General features: G+C 51.3%; 1 pseudogene; it reads right to left on the reverse strand.

Annotated features, from left to right (window-relative positions):
- Positions 1 to 13,271: 13,271 nt before the first annotated feature.
- Positions 13,272 to 20,860, reverse strand: LOC136115649 (von Willebrand factor A domain-containing protein 5A-like; annotated as a pseudogene).
- Between the last annotated feature and the right edge of the window lie 2,747 nt (positions 20,861 to 23,607).

A 23,607-nucleotide genomic window follows, 5' to 3' on the forward strand; every position in this document is an offset into this window, starting at 1 on the left:
TGTGCTTGTGGGAGCCCACGAGTCTTTGCATCACGCCTTGCGTTTTATTCTCTCTTCCTCTTTCAATTACTTATCTCACTTGTGTTTTTTTATCTTAGCCCATGAGTTTTCTTACTTTTGCTCCTCATATTCTTCATTCCCATCCTACTGAGGGGTGCGTGGGGCTGCTCTGCCAGCCCCGGCTGCCCCACCGCAGCTCCCCAGGCCCTCACGTCTCCCATCCCAGCAACAGCAGTGGCCGCGGCACTGATTTCTTTCCTCTCCCTTTTGCAGCCTCCTTGCGCTCGTCCTCTCCACGCCGATCTCTCCTGGCTTCCTCCAGCTGCTGTGTCCTCTGGGTAAGTGCAGCTCGACCCCTCCCAAGATGCTCTCGAGTTGGCTGGGGCTTCTAAAACAGAGGGAAAAGGGATGTCTCACTTTTCCTCAGGCAGAGTTTCCTCCCAGACCCCTTTTACCCCCTGTGCTCTCCACAGACCCCAGTTACCGTTTCTGTTCGATGGGGAACATCTCACTGTGCTGTGCATGGCCAAGACGATGAGGACTCTGGACAGGAAATCCCTTCCAAGCGCAGCTTTCCTCTCACCGTTGGGCAGCGACAACAGCCCCAGTATCGCGACAGCAGCACCGACGGCCCCGGTATCGCGACAGCAGCACCGACGGCCCCGGTATCGCGACAGCAGCACCGACGGCCCCGGTATCGCGACAGCAGCACCAACAGCCCCGGTATCGCGACAGCAGCACCAACAGCCCCGGTATCGCGACGGGCAGCAGTGATGGAGCTGGTATTGCGACGGCAGCACCGACGGCCCTGATATTGTGATGGGCAGTGACAGGGGCCCTGGTATCGTGATGGGCAGAACCAACAGCTCCAGTATCGTGATGGGCAGCACTGACGGTCCCAGTATCGCGACGGCAGCACCGACAGCCCCGGTATCGCAATGGGCAGCAACGACGACCCCGGTATTGCGAAGGGTGGCACCGACGGCCCCGGTATCGCAATAGGGAGCACTGATGGTCCTGGTATCGCGACAGGTGGCAACAACAGCGCTGGTATCGTCACAACAGCAGTGACGACGGCCCCAGTATCGTGATGGGCAGCAACGATGGTCCTGGTAGCGCGATGGGTGGCACCGACGGCCCTGGTATCGCGATGGGTGGCACCGACGGCCCTGGTATCGCGATGGGTGGCACCGACGGCCCCGGTATCGCAATGGGTGGCACCGACGGCCCCGGTATCGTGACAGCAATAAATCTCAAGACCTCCCAAAATAAATCCCCCTTCCGTCCCTCCTGGTGTGACAAGACCCTTAATTAACATTTCATTAATCAAACAACTCAACCCCCCCGTTGTCACAAATCGCTGCATTAACGAACTTCAACTCATTCCAGAACCCAGTTTATTAAGCAAAGCAGAAAGCGCGTTAAATAGAAAGAAAAACACCAAAACCCCTGTTTCTCGGCTCAGATCGGGGCGCTTTACGGCACCATTTTGCCACCATTTCCCTTTCCGGTTCTTCCCACCGCGAGCAGCCGCTGCCCGTTGATCTCACAGCGGCGTTTTTTCCCAATCTCGCAGGATTTCAGCCCAATTCCGGCCCCGTTCCGTGCGCCCCCTGGTGCCGGAGATGACGATCGGGCGCCAGCTCTTCCCATCAAACCCGATGCCGAGAAACCAAACCCCCCGCGGTCGCTTCTTCAAACACGCGCAGATTTACCCCTTTTCTCCCCAAAAACCCCCTCTGGATGCGCCGTCCGGTGGGAAAGCCGACGGTGGTTTCGGCGCGGGGGTTTCCTGAGGGCGCAAACCTACCCCGGGCGCTGCTCCGGCGCCGCGATCCCCATTTCGGCTGGTTCCTCGATTTTAAGGCGCTTCGGGGGCGGCTCGGTCCCGGCTTGCGGCTCCGGCATCGCCATTTCGGATGGTTTGTCCTCAATTCTCCAGCGTTTTGGGGGCTGCTTGGTCCCGGCCTGCGGCTCCAGCACCAGCGCTGCCATCACCATTTCAGCTGGTTTCTCCTCAATTTTAAAGCGCTTCAGGGGCGGCTCGGTCCCGGCCTGCGGCTCCGGGATCACCATTTCGGCTGGTTCCCCTTCAATTCTTAAGCGCTTCAGGGGCGGCTCGGTCCCGGCCTGCGGCTCCGGGATCACCATTTTGGCTGGTTCCCCTTCAATTCTTAAGCGCTTCAGGGGTGGCTTGGTCCCGGCCTGCGGCTCCAGCATCGCCATTTCGGTTGGTTTCTCCTCTATTTTCATGCATTTTGGTGGTGGCTCGGTCTCAGCCGGTGGTTCCGGCGTCACAATCGCCATTTCGGTTGGTTTCTCAATTTCCAAGTGCTTCAGGGGCGGCTCGGTCCCGGCCCGTGGCTCTGGTGCCGCAATCACCGTTTCGGCTGGTTCCTCCTCAATTTTCAGGTATTTTGGTGGTGGCTCGGTCCCGTCCTGCAGCTCCGGTGCCGCAATCCCCATTTCGGCTGGTTCCTCCTCAATTTTCAGGCGCTTTGGGGGCGGCTCCATCCCAGCTTGCAGCTCCGACTCCGGCATGGCCATTTCACCTGGTTTCTCCTTGATTTCAAAGCATTTTGGGGGCGGCTCGGTCCCCACCTCCAGCTCCAGTGCCACAATCACCATTTCAGCTGCTTTCTCCTCAATTTTAACGCATTTTGGGGGCGGCTCGGTCCCGGCCGGTGGCTCTGGTGCTGGCACCACAATCTCCATTTTAGCTGGTTTCTCCTCACTATTCAGGCACTTTGGTGGTGGCTCAGTCCCGGCCTGCGGCTCTGGCTCCGGCATCTCCATTTCAGCTGCTTTCTCCTCAATCTTCACACACACTCCCGAGGATGGCACTGGAGCTTCCGGGGACGGCACTGGAGCTCCCGGGGACAGCACTGGAGCTCCCGAGGATGGCACTGGAGCTCCCGGGGATGGCACTGGAGCTCCCGGGGACAGCACTGGAGCTCCCAGGAACAGCACTGGAGCTCCCAGGGATGGCACTGGAGCTCCCGAGGATGGCACTGGAGCTCCCGGGGACGGCACTGGAGCTCCCGAGGATGGCGCTCGAGTTTCCAGGAATGGCACTGGAGCTCCCAGGGATGGCACTGGAGCTCCCAGGGACGGCACTGGAGCTCCCGGGGATGGCACTGGAGCTCCCAGGGATGGCACTGGAGCTCCCGGGGATGGCACTGGAGCTCCCAGGGACGGCACTGGAGCTCCCGGGGATGGCGTTGGAGCTCCTGGGGATGGCGCTGGAGCTCCCGGGGACGGTGCTGGAGCTCCCGGGGATGGCGCTGGAGCTCCCGGGGACGGTGCTGGAGCTCGCCATGGACAGCAGGGTCAACACTGCAACCGACACGGGGTGGGGGAAATGGGGTGATGGGACATGGGGATGTTGGGGTTCGGGGGGGAAATGGGGTGATATGAGGTGGGGATGTTGGGGTTTGGGGGGGAAAGGGGGATGTGACATGGGGGTGTTGGGGTTTGGGGAAAGGGGGATGTGACATGGGGGTGTTGGGGTTTGGGGAAAGGGGGATGTGACATGGGGGTGTTGGGGTTTGGGGAAAGGGGGATGTGACATGGGGGTGTTGGGGTTTGGGGAAAGGGGGATGTGACATGGGGGTGTTGGGGTTTGGGGAAAGGGGGATGTGACATGGGGGTGTTGGGGTTTGGGGAAAGGGGGATGTGACATGGGGGTGTTGGGGGAAAGGGGGATGTGACATGGGGGTGTTGGGGTTTGGGGGTGGAAATATGGGATCCAACAAGGAAAAGCTGGGGTTTTTCAAGGAAAAGCGTGATACGACAATGGGTACGATTCAAGGAAAAGTTGGAGTTGGTCAAGAAAAGATGCGATATGATAAAGGAAATGTTGGGGTTTGTCAAGAAAAGGTGTGATAGGACAAGGAAAAGTTGGGTTTTGTTGAGAAAAGACGTGATAGGACAAGCAAAAGTTGGGTTTATGTCAAGAAAAGACACGATAGGACAATGGAAACGTTGGGTTTTGTCAAGAAAAGACACGATAGGACAAGCAAAAGTTGGGTTTATGTCAAGAAAAGACACGATAGGACAAGGAAAAGTTGGGTTTGGTTGAGAAAAGACGTGATAGGACAATGGAAACGTTGGGTTTATGTCAAGAAAAGACAATAGGACAAGGAAAAGTTGGCTTTTATCAAGAAAAGACACGATAGGTCAAGGAAAAGTTGGAGTTGGTCAAGATAAGACGCAATAGGACAAGGAAAAGTTGGGTGTATGTCAAGAAAAGATGCAATAGGACAACAGAAACGTTGGGTTCTGTCAAGAAAAGATGTGAGAAGACAAGGAAAAGTTGGGTTTTGTTGAGAAAAGATGCGATAGGACAAGGAAAAGTTGGGTTTTGTTGAGAAAAGATGCGATAGGACAATGGAAACGTCAGGTTTCGTCAAGAAAAGGTGCGATACAACAATGGGTACGATACGAGAAGGAAAAGTTGGGTTTATGTCAAGAAAAGACGCGCTACAACAAGGAAAAGTTGGGTTTTGTCAAGAAAAGGTGCGATAGGACAATGGAAACGTTGGGGTTGGTCAAGAAAAGGTGCGACATGATAATGGGTACGATACGAGAAGGAAAAGTTGGGTTTTGGGGACAAAAGGCGCGATACGGGACAGCGGAAAACGAGCCAACCAGGTGGAGCGGAGAGCAAGAAACACACGGAGAAACGTCACTATTTCTACCCAAAAGGCAGCGTTGGGAGCCCCAAGAGCAGCGACGACCCCCCCGGGGCCCAGGTGGGGTGGGCCAGGCACCCAATGCGTGCGATACCTGGGTCGGGCGCCTGCGGGTCGGTGTCCATGTCCCCCCAGGGCTTCCAGACCAGCTCCGCGCGCTCCTCGTCCTGCTGCGCCTGCGCTGGGTCGCGCAGGGCCGGCAGCTCCGCCTGGAAGCCGCTCCCCACGTTGATCTGCCTGGAGAGGGGACGGGAGGCGGTGACGGGGACCGCGGCGGCGCGGCGGGGGGGATGGGGGCGTTCTGAGCGCTCACGGCATCATCGTGCTCCGATCGGCACCGAAACCGCGCGGTTCGGCCGAAAACCACAGGGATTCGCTCCGAGACGCGGCAGAGTGGGAGAGACGCCCTGCGAGGGCTCGGAACAACAAAGCGTTGCCGGGGTTCCGCCGCGACATCAGCGCCGCCGGTGACATCAGCGCCTCGTGTTCCGTTCGGAATGGACGTCAATGGGTCCTGGCGGGCCAAACGAGGGGCAGGAAAAGCGCGACGCACCCGTTTTGCGCCCGTTTTTGGTGGTTTGGGGACTCACGGCCGGACGCTGATTTTGGGGGCGTCCTTCACCAGGCACAATCCCAAGTCGCCGTCCATTCTGCCTGCGGGATATTGAGAAATAGAGGGGAAAAGCAACGCTCAGGATCAAAATCATCGTGCTGAGACCGTTCCTCGGCGTCACAACCACAAATTGTCCCAATTCCCATCGTTTTGGTGAAATCGGTCGCTGATGGATCATCCCAATGGGGTTTTGCAGTCGATCGCAGCACTCGGGTGGTTTTTACACCCGATATCACAGCGAAACCCTGGGGGGGTTGTTTCCATCCCATATTCCACAAAATCACCCATTTTGGGGGTTTTTGGGGAGCACAAGCTCTGCGTTTGCCACCACAAACCAGCGAGGGGACGCCGAACCCAAACCGGGTTCACCGGGCGGTTTTACACCGGGATCGCTCGGCCCGGGTTGAGATAAACCCCCCGTAAACCACAACCATAAAGCGGGGTGTTCCCCCCAAAGCGCTACGTGGGGACATCCGCATCGCACCGAATTAACCCCGCGGGGCGGCCGAAAGCGCTTCAATCCCGGTGTCGGGATCACGAGGGGTTTCGGCCTCCGTCGCCTTTTTTGCTGCGAGATCTTCCCATCCGGAGACGCATTTTCGGTGACCTGGGCAACATCGAACGAGAAAAGGGTTAAAGGTGGAAAACGCACAAAATCACACGGGCGTTTATCTGCTTTTCCTCCTTTTTTGGCTCAAAAGCAAGCGGCGAACCCCAAAATGAGGGGTCTGGGGACCCTCCGGTCCTGCTGATGCTTCCTCCCTTCCACCCAACTCGAGGCGATCGCCGGGTTCCGTATTTCGGATCAATAACCCAGCGGGAGCCTGGAGCCTCCCAGAGCCCGTCCCTGGGGTAGCGGCCGCCGAGCGCGTCCCCATAGCGTTATTTGGGTGTAATTTGGGGGGTTCTGGGGCACGTAGCACCCTTGGTTCAGCCAGGGACACACACACGGGTGCTCCGGGAAGCGACTTCGGCGCCGCCGGTTGCCGAATCATCGCACAACCATCCAAGTACTCCTCACCCACCTTGTTTCTTGTCACCGGAACCAACACTGGGATCACCAGGGGGGTGTTTTTGGACAGCGTCGGGGGTTCGGAGGCGCCGTTTCCATCTCCCAACGATGGTTTCGCGGTGTTTGCATCGCCCGCGTCGCGCACCTGAGCACAAACGGAACCGGGAGCGTCGGTGGCGCTGGAGGATATCAAAGTGCTTTGGAAACTGCTCTTCCCAATTATTTCTCCATTATATAACGAGGATAATAAAACCCGCTACGCTAAACACGACCCGAACCGGGCGGGAGCGCGCAACGCGAATCTTTACACCGCAGCGATTCCCTGTTTCTCGTTTTCTCACCCCGTCGTCTCCACTCAATCGGCAGCGACTTTCACAAATCATCCAGTTACGCACAATTTGGTAACGACCCCCGCAAAGGGCTTCGACGGCACCGCCGTCCCCCCCGCCGCCTTCGCTCAGATCCCCGCTCAATGAGCAGCACCCATGGGTGCCCGTTACCTGCCCCCTCTCGGCGTCCACCGACCACCCGTGGTTCCGGCACATGGAGACGCCGCCATCCTCAACCGGAGCAGCCGCCAAGTGGCTAAAGTGACAAAAATCAGGATAAATAGGTAAAAAAATCAACATGATAAAGCCGCGGCGCTTTTAGAACAGATGGCGTAGTCGGCACTGAAGCTCCAGGCAGGTGGAGCTTGCCCGGTGGAATCAATCGGCGTTCGGTCTCAAAGGTTTCAAGCCAAAAGGGTTAAATAACAAGGATTTAAGGCAAACGTGCCCTCGAGCTCCCACGGGTTCACTCACCGCCCGGCGCAGGCGTTTTCCTCCGCGCCGCGGTCGGCAGGCGGTAGATGTTCCCACCCTGCACGAGAGAAGCAACGGTGGCGGGCAGGGGTTGCTCTGCCGTTAATAAATGCTCATCATTAATAGATAGCGACCGTTAATCAATACCGATTGTTGATAAATACCAGCCACCGTTAATAAATACTGACCGTCATTAGTAAATACTGATCATCCTTAATAAATACTGATCGCCGTTAATAAATACTGACCATTGTTGCTTTATCCATGCGAGCCACGGAACCTGACACACCAATATGATGTTCACAGAGTTCGCTTTATTGTCGGACCGGGCTGGCTTTATAGCAAAGCTGCCCTGTCCACGCGCCTTACAACAACGTGATTGGTTGTAACTCGTGTTATACAATAACATGATAGGCTGCATGTACTGTCCAGCGCTCTGCACGCGTGTGTCCGGCGATTGCTCACTCATTATTACCTTCTAATGGTGCTCCTTTAGTCTCTTTTGTCTCTGGCTTCACCTCTCAGCCAGGCTGGTGACAACCCCATCCCCCTGGGGCGGGGGGGGGCTCTGCCACTACATCTCCCCCTCTTTTATTTAATATTAACAATACGCCATATCATGCTTTAAATACAGTGTGAAATACAGGGTAAGAACATTAAGGCTAATACAATTACAATTAACAAGAACAAACCTGTTTTCAATATTCCTTTTAACCAAACAAGGCATTCACCCCAAAAAACCCAGTATCTTCTGTTATTTTCTTGTTCTGCAAATCTTCTATCTTTTTAACTTTTAAGTTCAAACAACACATACAATCAAACTCTTCATAACTGTGAACATGTCCAATAACAAAAGATTAATTGCTGCTCTGTTTTACAAAGTGGTATTCTCAACATTGGCTACATTCGTTGCTTAAAGCGATAACATGTCTGAGGTTAAGGGTTGTCATCACTGCAATCGGTTTCTTCTCTGTTAGCTGGCCAAGGTCTCACCCACTTTGCTGGGATCCATGAATTTTTGTGGTTACCTGTAGAAACACAAGCATATCCCCTTCCCCAGGTTATTAGTGACATAGGACCTTCCCATTGTTGTGTTGTTGGATTAAACACACTAACCTTAGGCACATTTTCGGAAAAATCTTTGACATTTTTGATATCGTGCATAACAACCGGTTCCATTTCAGTTTCACTTTTAGGATTAAGCCAGTTCAGCACATACAATGCCTTCATCAATACCTCTTCTGGGCTCACACCAATTCCCCCTTGTTTTTTCAAAACAGACAAAAGATTTTTTAATGCACGGTGTGCACGCTCAATAATTGCTTGGCCAGTAGAATTATAAGGGATTCCAAACAGGTGCTGTACCTTCCACTGGGTGAGGAAGGCTGCAAGTCTGTCAGTGGTATGCAGGACCATCATCTGTTTGGATTTGTGTAGGGACACCCATGACAGCAAAAGCTTGTAGTAAATGACGTTTTACTGCCTTTGCATTTGCTGAGGTCAAGGCTGTAGCCCACAGCAGTCCTGAACAGGTATCTATGGAGACATGAATGTACTTTTGTCTGCCAAATGGTGCAAATTCAGTAATATCAGTTTGCCATAACTGACCTGGCTGCAAGCCCCGAGGATTTACTCCCTTTTGTTGGAGAGGGACTATGCGGGCACAATCAGGACAAGCTGCGATAATGGCTCGAGCTTGTTCCTTTGTAATTGTAAACTGCTTTCGGAGTGCTGCTGAGGATTGATGAAAGAATTCGTGAGCTTGTCTGGCTTGTTCAAAAGGGGATATATCTGCTACTGCCACAAGTTTGTCTATAATGCTGTTTCCCTCTACTAGACCACCTGGTATGTTAGTATGGCTTTTTATATGCATGATAAATACTGGTGCTGTCCTATAATCGAATACGTTCCACAAATCTAACAATGCTTCAAACAACAAGGAATTGGAAACTCGCTGCAAAAGTGCTCTATGTATTCTTTGTACAATTCCCACAACATAAAGAGAATTTGTTACCAGATTAACTGGACAGTTATGCCATTTTTGCAATGCTGCTAAGCATATTGAGGGCAGTTTCTTTTAATATGTCCTGTCTGTTTGCAAGTAAAACATGCTAGGCCACAAGAAGAAGGGCTTCCACCTTTCATTGCAGGCTTACGTGCTGCAGCCAAGGCCGCAGCGTGGGCTTGAGCATGTATTTTTGCTTTTTCTACCTCCTGTTGCATCATCGGTACCTGTGTGCAAGCTTCCACCATCTCTGCTAAAGAAGCAGTTTTTCCCAAACCGGCTAATATCTGTTGGCATTGGGTGTTTGCATTCATCATAGCCAAATCTTTCCCCACAGCAGCTTTTGCCTCTGGAGTCACGTTAGGAGAGGCATCTATCACTTCTTTTAAACAATCCACAAATGTCATATATGGTTCCCCAGGATCCCACTCTATTGTAGAATAGGGTGGCACAGGGTTACCTCTATTTGGCAATTCTTTCACTGCCGCCAAGGCAAGCCCTTGCGTTTGCCGCAAAATCCTTGGATGAAGCGCTGCCTGAGTAGCACCATCCGCATATTGCCCACGACCCAGTAACTGGTCCATGCTCGCTAACCGCAACGGATCATCAGCTGGTAAACGAACATTTTCTAATACTGCCAATTCCACCTTCCCCTGCCACTTGTCCAAGAACAGCAAATACCCCGTTGGAGGAAGCAATAACTCCATCAATGCCCTAATATCTGTTTGAGTTAGTACTTGCCCCTTGAAAAATGAATTGATTAGCTGCATCACATGCTTATTATCCATACCATATTGCATAACTGCACTTTGCAACTGCTTAACCGTTTTCCAATCAAAAGGCGACCACTGCCTTTGTCCTCTATTATCTATGTGCACTGGCCTTGCTGTAATACTACCAGGTAACATGATCCCTTCAATAGTTGCATCTCTGATTACCCCTTGCCAACGTTGCCCTGCATTATAAGAATGATCTCGAGGAATATCTCTACCCTGATGCACAGGGGCAGCACCCAAATTATCATTATTATCACTGCTATACAATTCCCTTGTGTTTCCCTGTGGATCAGTAAGTCGACGCATATTTGCAAACCGATCTGCTAACCCAGTCTCCAGCCCTTTTCCATATTGCGCTCTCAAATATTCATCTGCTTCTCTTACAGACCACATCCCGTCTTCAACACATTGTCTAGCCCATTTTTGTATTCGCTCCCTTTTAATACGGAGCTCCTCCGGAGTGAGGTCTAATTCCGCCCCCTCCCTTTCCTGTTTTCCCCGTTTTTCACATTCCCTGCCAATTGCCTCCTTAATTGCATCTGACGCCTTTTTATATGCTATTAACCGTGAAGTTTTACTGTTACCGCCATCTAGTCGTTTCATAGCTTCTAGAACTCCTTGCACCTGGCTCTCCTGCCGTCTCAGTAAGTCCTTCAGGCTCCGCACGTCGCTCTCCCCCTGGCAGTCAGGGCGATTCTGCGGTGCTCCGTCCCGGTGTTCCATCGGGTCCTCCGGCAAGGGCACGTCGGCTGGATTAACTTGTCCTGGCTTGTTGAAACTTGCCGGTTGCTGCCATTCGTTGTCGGAGCCAGGCAATGGCTCAACGGGCGCAGAGGGTATAATTTGCTCTCCGCCCCAGAACTCCAGATCTGATACGGGACATACCAGCGGTGTTGATTCTTCGGAGTCCTCGGAGGGTGGGCAGCTCGCGGCGGGCGGCTCCGAGGGGACGGCACACAGCTCCGGCTCCTCTGAGACTTCCTGCATCAGCTGCCTGACCTCCCGCCAGGGTCCGGCGAGATCGCAAGCCTCGCGGCTCCCCCTTGTAACCGCTTCCCATAGTTCGGTCCCTATGCCCTCCCATGTACCGGGAGAAAAAAATTCGTCCGTCGAACGGACACAGCCCTTACGCTGGGCGAATAGTAAAAGGCGCTGCACCGCGTCTTTTTCCAAAATTCTTCCTGTTCTTGCAGCCAGCTGCAGAATACTTCTCACTATTATTTTTCCTTCCACGGATGCCGTGTTTCCCACGCCACCTGCTCCCCCCAGGCCTACTTTCCGCTATGATTGAGCGCTGGGCTGGTGTCGCCCCCAGGTGGCGTCCTCGCGTCTTCACTTCCGGCGATCTTGCTTCGATACGAAGGATCACGTCGGGGTCACCGAAGTGTTGCTTTATCCATGCGAGCCACGGAACCTGACACACCAATGGGATGTTCGCAGAGTTTGCTTTATTGTCGGACCGGGCTGGCTTTATAGCAAAGCTGCCCTGTCCACGCGCCTTACAACAACGTGATTGGTTGTAACTCGTGCTATACAATAACACGATAGGCTGCATGTACTGTCCAGCGCTCTGCACGCGTGTGTCCGGCGAGTGCTCACTCATTATTACCTTCTAATGGTGCTCCTTTAGTCTCTTTTGTCTCTGGCTTCACCTCTCAGCCAGGCTGGGGACAACCCCATCCCCCTGGGGCGGGGGGGGCTCTGCCACTACGACTGGTCTGTCAGTCAGTCAGTCTGAGAGACTGGTTTACACATACTGAGCTGTGTGTGTTTGCCAGTACTTCATCTCGGTGTGTTGAACTGGCATTGTCCTTAAAAATAAAGTTCTTCTTCCAAGTCTAAGCTCCTAATAATATTTTAGACACTTCCATCTGATTTGTCCACCTACAACTGTGCTGCCTTCATAGGGAAAGACAGAGGAACTGTCTCTCAGTGGGAGATGATCTAGATCACAAGAACCACACTGAAAATAACATCTTTTTCATTTTTCATTGTGAATACTTATGAGAAAAAATAATTTTGGAGATGGTGTTAGAAGTCTACATGCCTGATTAAGGCCGTGAACAACCCAATAGATATTGGAAGCTGGCCCAACCACAAGTGGAAGATGGACCTTCAGAGATCTCCCATCCATGGTTTGAAGTCATCATCCTGGTTTAAGTGCCCTGTATTCTCACCTTCTACACAATGTCCAAGAGCAGAGAGCAACAGTATTGCAGAAAAGGCAGAATTTAGAGTTTCTTCCAATTAAACATCTTGTTCATTTGTGGTTAATCTCAAGATTGATGGGGATGATTAGGGAGAGGAGCATCTTGTAGTGTTGGTGAGGCCAAAAGTTTATGTTAAGGTCTTTCTTTAGTCACAGATACGATCTGCATTGTTTCTAGCTACCGAAGTAAAATTTAGATGAGGGAACCGAGGAAGTTAGAGGTTCAGCTTTGTTTAGTGTTTACTTCTTCGTCAGTACCCTTTAATCTGTGCTGCAAAAGGCAATCTTTCAACCAGCAAAAGAAAAGGGCATGAAATCATACATGATCACCTTGTGTCTCTTTAGAATGGGTAAGCTGACTTGGCTCATGGAGAGTACTTTTCTTTCCAAACACCCTTTCTTTCCTAAATGTTAAAATCAAATGTAAGGTTTCATTTGATCCACAGAATTTCAATAGTTCTTTAATTAAATGCGTCAACATAGATGCATGAGGACTATCTGGCAGGTGTTTGGGATACCTCAGACCAGCTGAAATGTCACAGGACACCTACAGTAGGCCCTACAGCAATACAGTGAAATCCACCTCTTTATTTGACATGCCCTTTGTTTTTGTTCTGTTTTGTTTATTTTTGCTTTGTTTTTAAAAAGTCCTCTAGCTTCTGAGGAGGAGGAGTGAAGCAATGCCTACAAAATCAAAAAACATTGGTCTTTCATTTCATTATAAAACAGAAAGGCAGCTACATGGTAGGTTGGGAGATAGACAGATAGTTTCATAAAAAGGTGTTTTTCTGTAGTATCCAAACAGGATTTTTCTCCCTGAGACCTGATATTTTAAGCACATGACTTTTTGGTAAACCTCAGAGAAAATCAAAATGTGGAAAAATGAAGCAAAGTTTAGAATATGTATTTAAGATTGTTTTTCAAAACCCAGTGGAAACTTTTATATTATGGTAGAGAGCAAGTGTATGAAAAGGTCAGCTGCAGTGGGTTGGCCACAGACAACATGTAAGTACCCACCCAGCCACTCAATTCAGTCCCAGAAGAGCATGATGTTGATGGTATGGAATGGGTATCAAATATCCCTTTGGGCCAGTTTGGATCAGCTGCCCTGGTTGTGTTCCCACTCAAGTTCTTGCCTACCCCCAGTAGTGTGGTATGTTCAAATCCTGAAGACAGTGGGCTCCACAAAGCAACCTAACAAGGAATTTGCTGCCTCCAGACATTCATCCAGCTGGACTTCTGCAAGCAGAGAGAAAAAGTAGAGGGGGACCACAACCCATTAAGGGAAGGTATTGACAGTCTCACAGACTGCCGTACAGGAGCCCTAGGAGAGAGGGACATGGGTCAACGGGTGTCAGCTGGGTGGGAAAGGTCCAGAGCATGACTCTTCCCAGCAAAATCTTCTTACCGTCTTGGTCCTGCAGCCACCTACAAGCTTTGGCCTGCAGAAGGTCTGACCAAGATACCTTCCATTTGTACTGGTGCAACCAGACTAAGGCCAAAACTGTGGCCCAGGCAGCTGGTTGCACAACCTGTGGGGGAAAACATAACAATCAGGGGAAAGAAATAAAAAGAAAGATCAGACCTAAACCAACATGTGGAAAAAGACCTTCACACATACACAGATAATCTCTTAGCTTCTGAAATCCTCAAAATTGGAAAGTTCCCAGATATCTCTGCTGATTCTACCCCACACCCTCCCCGTCCCACTTCCACAAGCAGAGAGGCTCTATACCTGACTGCTTTGATCTCTTCAGCTCAGGCTGGAAACCTGGAGCAGAGGAAGGTTCAGCTCATGACAGTTCCAGACTCCTGCCCCTCATCACTTACTTCACTGGGCCTTTGTCCCTCAACATCATCTCTGCTGAGCCCCAAGGCCGAGGCCAGGGCTGCAGTGAGAGCCCAGGACCCATTTGCTTTCTGAAGTGCCACCACTACCCTGAGCCCAGAAAAGTCACACAGTCTTGTTGACAGTGGTGAAATTGTCCAGTTCCAATTCAGGTTGAATGCTGGTGGTTCTTCCATCATGTCGTCTTCAGGAGAAGGTCCCCACTCCGGAAGACAGAAACATACACACAGCTCATATCATACAATCTTGGAATTGTTTGGGTTGGAAGGGACCTTCAAGATCATCTAGTCTCAACTCCGCTGCCCTGGACAAGCAGCTGTGTAGGAAATAAAGCCTGGAAACTGCTGTGCAAACAGCTATGCCTCTGTTAGCTTGACTCTTCTTTTGCTGAACTGTATGAGGATAAAGCTACAGATTCATGCAGCTGTTTTGACACAAAACTTAGTGTTTGGGTATAGAGTTAAGGAAAGTTGGAGACAGAGATAAGGTTACTTCGGGCAAGTATTAATGCATTTAATTCTTGGTCTCCAGCCCAGAGTTGAGGTGTAGGAGTTTTCTTTGTTTTTCACTTCGCCCAACCCCAGCACAATGAAAATCAGGAGACCTGGTGAGAAGATAAATTCTGAAACAAGAGTTCAACCCTAGCCCAAAACATTTTGAGAATGCCCAGCTGACAAGTTTCTCCCTACCTTTACAGGATGCTGAAAACTGGGTGAGTGCCTCAGTGTCACGGGCTTTGCGATCAAGTGTCTCAAGGCAGGACTGACACTTCTGGACCATCCAAAACTTGGTGGACTTGAATCACCCAGGCCTGAAGCCACGCAACCAGAGCAGCTGGTGGGGAACCAGGTTGCAAGAAAGAGAGAACATGGAGGAGCCTGGAGGCAAAGAATCTGACAAAGGCAGGGAGATGGGGGTTAGACTCATGGGTATTAGAGATAAGCGAAAGGATGGTCAGGTCCACAGGATAGAAGGCTGCAGTTGGTGAGGAGGCATCAGATCAACAAGCCCTGCTTTCCTCTCCCAGTCCCGTCCCCACCATTTCTGGCCTTACCATGGTGCCAGGCATCCCTCTGTTTCATGTGTACTGCCACAACGGATGTGAAGGGGGACAGGACCCCCAGGCTGAGAATGGACTTCACTGTGCTGTGACGAACGTCCTTCTCTGCCCTGCTCGTCCCCTCCCAGGCCAGTTTCCACAGTAGGTGCATCATGGCCATGTGATGGACAGGCAGCCTGCAGGGGCAGAGAGTTAGTCTGTGGTTCCACCTTGGAGAGGAGGGGGCAATGCAGTAATGGACACCCAGGTCCTCCTCCAAGGTCCAAGCAGTGAGGCAACAGGGAAAAGACCTGGATGCCCAGAATCAATTCCCTCCTCAGGCTACAGTGGGAGTGATGCAAGCAAAGGACACTTGCTGTCCCTCCTCCAGAGGGACCAATGCCACTCTGCCTTGTGGGCAAGTGTGTTACCCTCTTACCTGCCGTGTGATGATGGGGACAGTGAGAACCTGAGTGTGTAATCAAAGGACTGGTGGCCCGTGTAGTACTGAAGGGTAACAGCTCCCTCATCCACCTCAGGATCCTAGTAATGCAGGGGAAAGTGTGACAGAAATGTTCATCTGCAAGGCACAGGCAGCCTGGCTACCTAGGTTCCCTCCCTGCTCTACTAAGATAGTAAATGTTCATGGTTGGAGCAGAAGCACTGGTGTCTCTGGGGGAAGGAAGAGGGACCTCAGAACCCTGATCGTGGTCTCTCTCAGGTCTAGTGAAGGTGGAGCATTCTCAGTGCTGGGAAGGTGAAACAGGGAGTGGGTCCTTTATCTTCCAGAAAGCCATGCCCCAGTGCATATGGTTCCTGGATCATTCTCACCTGTGCTTACCCATGGATCTGGGCATAGATGGAGCTCTGATGCCCTTGGAAGGTCATCTCAGAAGATTTTCTGATCATCAACACCTCCAGGCCAGGTGGAAGGTCCCAATGTAGTGAGATCCCACTTGCGAGAGGCTGCAGAGCCTGCTGCAGGCATTTCACTGCCTGGTGAGGGGAAGCAGAGAGTACAGGGCGCTTGCATTCCCTCACAGTGCTGGGCAGTGGGGAAATCAGAGGGAGTCTCTGAGTTGGAGTGGATGGTGGTATTTGGATCGCTTTGCATGTCTAGGGGACCTGTGTGGGGTATTGAACAGAGTAGAGAGGTACCTGGGTCATTACCTCAGATGTCATATCCATCCTAGAGTGGATGCACACACATTCACCTTTGGTCTCCAGGGCCATGGCCTGGGAAAGGTTGAAGCTGTCACAGCTGTTAGCAGGGAAAACAGAAACACCTGTACAGGAAAGGAGGGGGAGATTAGAGAGGGGACAAAGATGAGAGGCCTGAAAGACAAGAGCAGTACAAAGAACGAATTCTGGAGAGGTAAGAATGCTTCTAATTATAAGAGTGTGACTGAGTCTGGGTTTTCCCATTCACTCTGGGGTGAGAGAGGTTGTCTGCTGGACAGAGAGATCCTGAGAATGGGTTTTGGGCCCGCAGAGCACCTTGAGGTATTACAGGGTGAGGGGGAAGAGGAAAAATGCTGAGAAGAGCAGGGAAAGATTGAGAGAGGAGCTCCGCTAGATGAAGAGTACAGACAGGTTTAGGGAGGTAAGGAAAGTGTGTGGGGGTGGTTGTTGCTGAAGTTCTGATGAGGTAAAGAGAAGATCTGGGGCTAACTACGATCTGGGAGAATGTTTGAAGGACTCTGACAGTCAGTGGGACAGAAATGTTGGGAATTAGCATGTTAGGGGATAGGAACAGGGTTCCCCAATTGCTGGTGGTGGTCCTGGTAACAGCAGACCTCAGTCATGACAGCTTCCTCTTCATTGGAGACCTTCCTTTGGATGAAGATGAAAAGCTGAGGCAGAGAGGAGGAGAAACAAAGATTGCCAGGGCTGCACAGCCCCGTGGAGGACAGACACCCTCCTAAAATGCAGGAAGCCTTCCCAGTCTGTGCCCTTACCCTCTCGCACCCGCTGGCCGTGAAACAGGAAAAGAGATAGTGTGTCTCCTGTCATTAACACTAGGACACCTCTAAGCACAAAGGGGCACCCCACAAGGAAGATCACCTTTCCCAAGTGCAGACAAATCTCACAGAAGTCCTACCATGCTGCCCAACCCAAAGAGTTTGTCACTTTCTGACACGAGGTTGTCACCCCACATGCCAACTCTCACTCTGAGCCCTGAGGTCTACCTTTACTTCACTGCTTACACCCATTCCCCTCCCCGTATCCCTTTGGCCCCTGATACCTGGCGGGGATGCCCATGAAGGAGAGGAGTGCTGTAGATAAACCTTAGAAGGCCCAACAGGTCACAGCCTCCCAGATCAGGGCAGATGGAGGAGATGCGCCCCACTGCATTGTCCATGCTTCCCTGTGTGTATTCCACACTTTGCCTGTCGAAGCGCACCCAGTGTTAGAGGGGGGAGAACCTGGCCCATGGCTGCCCTCGTATGGCCACTCACTACGAAAGCCGTACCTCACTAAGAGTGCTACAGAAACACTCCAAAAAGAAGACTTAACCTCTTATTGCCCCGAGCAGATCCTGCCCCATAACTGCCCTCCAGCAGGATCTTGTCCTACAGTTTCACTCACCCCCTAGTTATACTCACCCTCTGGCCCTGCTCTATCATCACCCCCAGCTCACGGATAGAAGACTTTGAAAGTGGCTCCGAAACTGTAGATGTTGAAGTAACAGCCCAGAGGCAAACTCTTGAGGAGGAAGAGCAGTGTATTCTGGGGACAGATGGAGGGATGGGCAGAGCTCAGATGGGGAAGCTGGGCAGAACACCCGCCCACATGAAGCAGTTTGCCACTCTCCTCACCAGCTGGGCATGACCCATGTGGAAAATTCCACCCCCTGAAGACCTCCTCTGGTGGTACCTGTGCATCCTGGAAGAGGCTGCGGTCCATAAGAAAGAGGAATTCCCCAAATTGGCCTGAATTGGGCACTGTGTCTGGAATGTTTGGCATCAATGTCACCATCACCACAGTGTCTCCCAGCAGAGAGCCTGGAGCGTGTAGGGGAAAACAAGGAGGAATTTTAGGTTGGAACCTCCTTCCCCATCGCTTTGCTTTTGTCCCCCACATAGCTCTCAGCTCTGACCTATTGCCTGAAAAGGCCATGAGATGCCCCCAATCTTCCTGACACCCTCTCCCTCATGTCCCCTTCCACCCTCCTCACTCACCAGGTGGAGCTTTGGGATCTCTCCTCTCCACCACAGCACTGAGATTAGGAGACCCTCTGTAATACACCAGCAAGTTCAGATCATCCTGCATCCAGGGTGGCAATTTCAAGGAGACCTGAGGACAAGCAGAGGGTGGGGAGGAAATAACCACATAAAAGGATTGAGGAGTCCTAAGCAGCATCAGCAGGCTGCAGACCCTTCTCTCCCTGTTTGTGACTCCAGCATCTGGCAGGGCCGTTACCTCAACAGATGTTTGATCTGGAGCTATGTATTGCAGAGGGGTGTGACTGCTGTTAATGGCTATATGGGACACACCATGGCCTGACCTCAGACAGATACTGAAATGTAGGCTTTTGGATGTCTTCTCCTCAGAAGAGATCCAGCCTGCAGTGAGAAAGAGATGTAAGAAGGTGAAAGAAGAGACTTTAGGGCAGCAGACAGCTGTGGTGGGGCACTGTCTGTCATTGGTAGAGGGGAAATGTGTCATCTGAGATGCCCCTTACTGTGGTGTCTAGTGCAGTGGTGGTGGCAAATCTGTTGACTCACACTGTGGTTTGCATAAGGATCTATGAGGAACTCTTGCTATGGGATATATGGGGAGACCTGGGCATTTTCTGACCATGAGGTGCAAGGCAGAATATTCAAATTGTCTCACTGAAGCACATGTACAGTAATGGGCATCCCTCTCCTCGAGATGGATGCTGGATAATGATGTGTTCCTGCCTATGGGGTGCGTCTGGGGGATCACTCACTAGTGCATTTTCTCGAGGGAAACAGCTCACGTGGCCAGCAAAACTGGGCAGCTCCATCAGGCTGCAGTGTCAGCTCCTGGACATAGCACAGGCTGATGGTCACTTCTCTGTTAGGAGGCAGGGTCCCCAGGAAACAAGCGAACACGGGACCCCAAAGATCTCCCTGGTCCTGCAGGTATGTCAAATTCTCCATGCCTGAAGTGGCTTTGCACAGCTGCTGGGCCTGCCATAGAGGGAGAAACATGTCACTGAGGTCTCCACAGAATTCCATTCTCTCACCTCCACCCATCATCCCAATCTGTGGACCAACCCATCCCACCACAATCCCAGTACCTCCTCCTTCTCCCAGACCATTGCTTCAATGTGAGTGTCCCCCATGGTAACGTAGAAGGTGTGTACAACGGTGTTGAAGTCCAATGGAAAGATGAACATGGTCTCCTTAGAGACTTGTGACATATTGCGGTAAACCAGCTCAGACACCACATCAGCTACAAAGTCCTGGATGGATACATTTACTGTGACAGTTTCCAACTCCACTTCAGGACAGGAAGAAAAGAACCATATTCCTCTCTGGAGTAAACCTGAGGAATACAAACCAGCTGTCAGGCTCCCAGTTTACCCATAGGAAACTTGAAATTTGATGTATCTGTTGTAGTGGGAAATAGTTGTGTGTGCAGAAGCTGACAAACAGCAAATAAAAGTCCCTGAGACTCTCATGATGTTCCCCTTAGACCACAATTCCTCACATTTCTAAGCCCCTTGCTCTTCAACGACCATGACAACTGTGCCCTAAGATCACATAAAAGTGCCATGCTTCATCTAAGTTCAAGTCTACCATGGCATTGAAAGGAGTCCCCCAGCACATAGCATGAGACAGGCCCACAATAGAGCTTCATGCAATTGGCAGGAGGTGGTCCTCAAACCTTCACACCATATCTCAGAGACAGGAGCAGGTTCCACTGCCTGTTTTGAGAGTAATGCTCCAAAGAGATGACCTTGATTTTCATCGTAAGAAGATACACTACTCATTTTGGACTACTGGAAGGGAGGAGGAGGACCACACAAATGGCACTTAGTATGGCATCAAAGGTGGAACTACAGGAAGTCAACTCATCTCCTTTCTGTTGTCAGCAGTGGAGATGTTTCTCACTGACCTCCCTTTCTCACTTGTCATACTTGTAGAGTCTGCTTTATTTGAGGCCAACAATGTGTAGATCTGAATTTGGTTGGAAGATGGCTTTGATGACCTCCCTTCCTGGTATGATAGCAGCCCATGGCAAGCCAACCTTCTCCATACCTTTACCCTTGGTTTGAAATTAAGAGCATCTCATATTAGGGCAAGGTTTGGCATCAGTGGTACATCAAACCTGAACGTAAAATGCATTGGAGTAGTGTCTTAGTCAAGAATGGTGTAAGGTATGTGGTATATGACTTTCAGAGGGGTTGCTGTAATGTCTTGGAAGGGGATGGTGTACAGAAGATGATACAGTTCAGCTGGAGAGGATGATGCAACTCACCAATCAAGTGATGTACGTAGCTATCACAAAACAATTCAGTAAGGGATGATTCAGCACCACAGTAGAGGTGATGCAGTATCACAACACCGAGGAGTGTTGCCCCCCATCCTACAATAGCAGACGTCTTCTGCATCATCCTTCCACTTTATGGATGCAGGTGAGGTGAATCACACTTACAATAACATCTTTTGCTATGCCAAACAGAAAAGGTGAAAGATTACTAAAGACCATGCTCCTGAGTTCCCAGAACATGATGAGATGTGCCTCCCAGGCAAGCACCGAAGATATCAGTTCCCTCCCACATTGCTCTCCCAGCTAAAATCTTTTCCACTGCTCACAGATGCCACCCTTGTGGCCCCAACTCACCCCTGCACATATACTGTTTGCTCAGGATGCCACTTTTCCTCATCTTGACTTGTTGGCTGAAGACAGATTCTGTATGGGGAAGAGCATAAGGTGAGCTATGAGGGTCTTGTGAAGAAAGCCTGGGCACGTCCATCTTCCCTTCCTCCAAGATATATAGCTCCCACCCACATATATGGGCCAAGATGACTCTGCTTCCTCACATCCCAGCTCAGGATCCTTTTTTCCCCCTCTCTCACCAGTCTGGTAGCAGATTGGTAAGAGAGAGACCTGGGGTGGGAGTTGAAGGTATCAGAAATGCCTATTGGTTCAATGGGGTGGTGGTGCTTTGCGAGGGTGAAAACTCACGAACTCCACACAATCCAATATGAATTCAAGCGAAGCCATTTATTACAGAAACAAGCCTCCTTATATATGCAGTTATTTCCTGATCACACATCCACGCTCCAAGCATGCATTGGCTGATTGGATATTGTTCATGTTCACGAGCTGTCCACGCGCCCGAGTCTCACTACTGTTTTTCAGGGTGCTGTTTTTCAGCCTTCAAGCTGACCTTGAGATTCCTTTGGCTAGTTCAGAAATAAATCTCCATCTAATAGAAACCCATCCACACAACAACCTCAAGAAAACCCCTCAAATCTCCCAGAGTGCTTAATTCAGATTAGAGCACAGGGAGGGTGGGAGCAATGATGGGTCACAGCCTGCGACATAAGGCACAGCATGAGTTTGAGCCCCCAGCAGCAACACCAGTAACAATGTTGACAGAGGAAGAAATGAGCAGAAGGGTGGACAAATAGAGCGGGTGAAGCACCATCTAGGAGGATGGGTGGAGGAAAGCATGATTTGTGTGAGTGGTGCAGCTGGGTAGTTGGAGAGGACTGTATTCAGTGGCAGTAGGAGTGAATGACAGATAAAAGTGACCATGTGGGGAGCTGAGGAAGGGAATGGATGAGAGAATTCATAGTTGGGATACAACGATGCACTTCCAGGGAAGTGGAGGGCAGGAGGGTGTTGGAGGAATTGATGAGCAAGCACAGTTGTGTGGAGTAAGAGGGAGAGGATGACTGAAAGTGCCTGGTTTGTGGCAGTTCTGTCAATTAGGTACCTGAAACCAGAAGATCTGTGTACAGGTCAGTGGTCTGAACTCTTCCAGTACTGAACAGAGCCTTAACTCAGCTGTAAAAACATGAGACAGAGAAGGGACATTTGCAGTGAGGAGCCCTAGCACAGGCGAGCAGTCCTCGCAAAGGTATTGTGTCTAGTTTGGAAATGACAGGACATCTAAAATTACACTAGACACCCAGATTTCAAAAACTAAATCTCACCCCTAAATTTAAATATTAATGAGAGGAAGAACCTCTTCCTCTTAGTGCAAGAGTAGGATTCAGTTGAAGATTAACAGTATAAATGTAGGTATTTAAAATAGATACATTTGAGTTAACTTCTAAACCCCTGCAAGGTGGTTTCCCAGAGGGCACAGAAGGAGAGGGTGGGAATGGGACAAAGGAATGAAGAGCCAGGGGGATGTGAGGGGGGATAGAATGAGGAAGCGAAAGAGGGATGTGCATCTTCTGTTGTAGTGATTCTGATGGAGGGACCGTTGTACATCGAGGAGTTAATGATCCACGTAGCAGTTAATCTGAGGCAGCACAGGACTGTGCTGTGCTGCACATACAGCTTGGCCTTCAGGCCTGTGCTGGGCTGCACAAATTCCCTGGCCGCAGGGTAACCTCAGCCTGCTCGTTATACCAGAGCTGGCTCTAGAACATGCACATTGTAGTATTCTGCGTGTTGATTGGAGACCCGTTGGGTGCTGCACGAGCCAGGTTACCAGCATCTGGCATGGCATAAGGTTATCTGTGCTATTGTCATTTTCTCTAGGAAATAGGTTTCAAATGAATCTGAGTGTCTTTCTTCCTGGGCTCGTAGTGAACCTGCACCTTCCTCCTGAGGCAAAACATGGTGTAGTTGGTGGGTCCTAGCGAGAAATACTTTTCTGGAAAAAGAGTAATGGGGACAGACTGAGAGCCTGGCTGTCCCCGACCCAGCCATGCACGGCAGTCGCAAGAAACTTGGCCCAGCTGTTTTTCTCATAAATTGGGAAAGTGAGAAGGAATTACCTGAATGTCCCAGCCCAGCTGAAATACTGATGTGTCTCAAGCAACAAGGGGTAGGGCAAGTAAAAGCCAAGGAAAGCTTTTGCTGTATTTGTTCCTAACGTGCTTGGGGTGGACACGGGGATGTTCGGAGCCGAAGCCGCGGTCCCCCATGAGCAGCGCAGGCAGGTCCCGGGCAGCAAACGGTGGCGGGGGCGCACGGGCGGCCCGTCCCGAGCCCCCTGAGACACGAACCGCTTGGCGGGGGAGAACGGGCCGGGGAGGCCTCGCGGACCCGGCGGGGCGGGGCGGGAGTGCGGCAACAGCAGCGCTGCGGCCGCGGGATGGAGCGGAGCCCCCGGCCCCGGCCCCGCCGCCCGCCCCGGTCACTGGGAACAGGCGCTTCCTAAACGCGGTTCCACCCCTGCAGGGGCGGCCCCGCTCCAGCGCGGCTCACCCGGGAGGCTGCGGGGAAATGGCAGAGGGAACTAGCGCTTGAAGGGTTAAACACATAGCAAGTGCCTGGCTTAGAGCTTTGTAACCTGTTTGTGTTAACATAGCTACATCTCAAACGACTCCACAAGAATCAACGTAACTTTTTCATGTAAATCTAGGGTTTGCGCAGAGCAAAAGGAAGCAAAGTCAGCAGGTCCAAACCCAACACTGGAGCTTGGACTTCACTCACCACCAAATGCAA

This window comes from Patagioenas fasciata, chromosome 22, assembly GCF_037038585.1.
Source record: "Patagioenas fasciata isolate bPatFas1 chromosome 22, bPatFas1.hap1, whole genome shotgun sequence".
Taxonomy (NCBI): Eukaryota; Metazoa; Chordata; class Aves; order Columbiformes; family Columbidae; genus Patagioenas; species Patagioenas fasciata.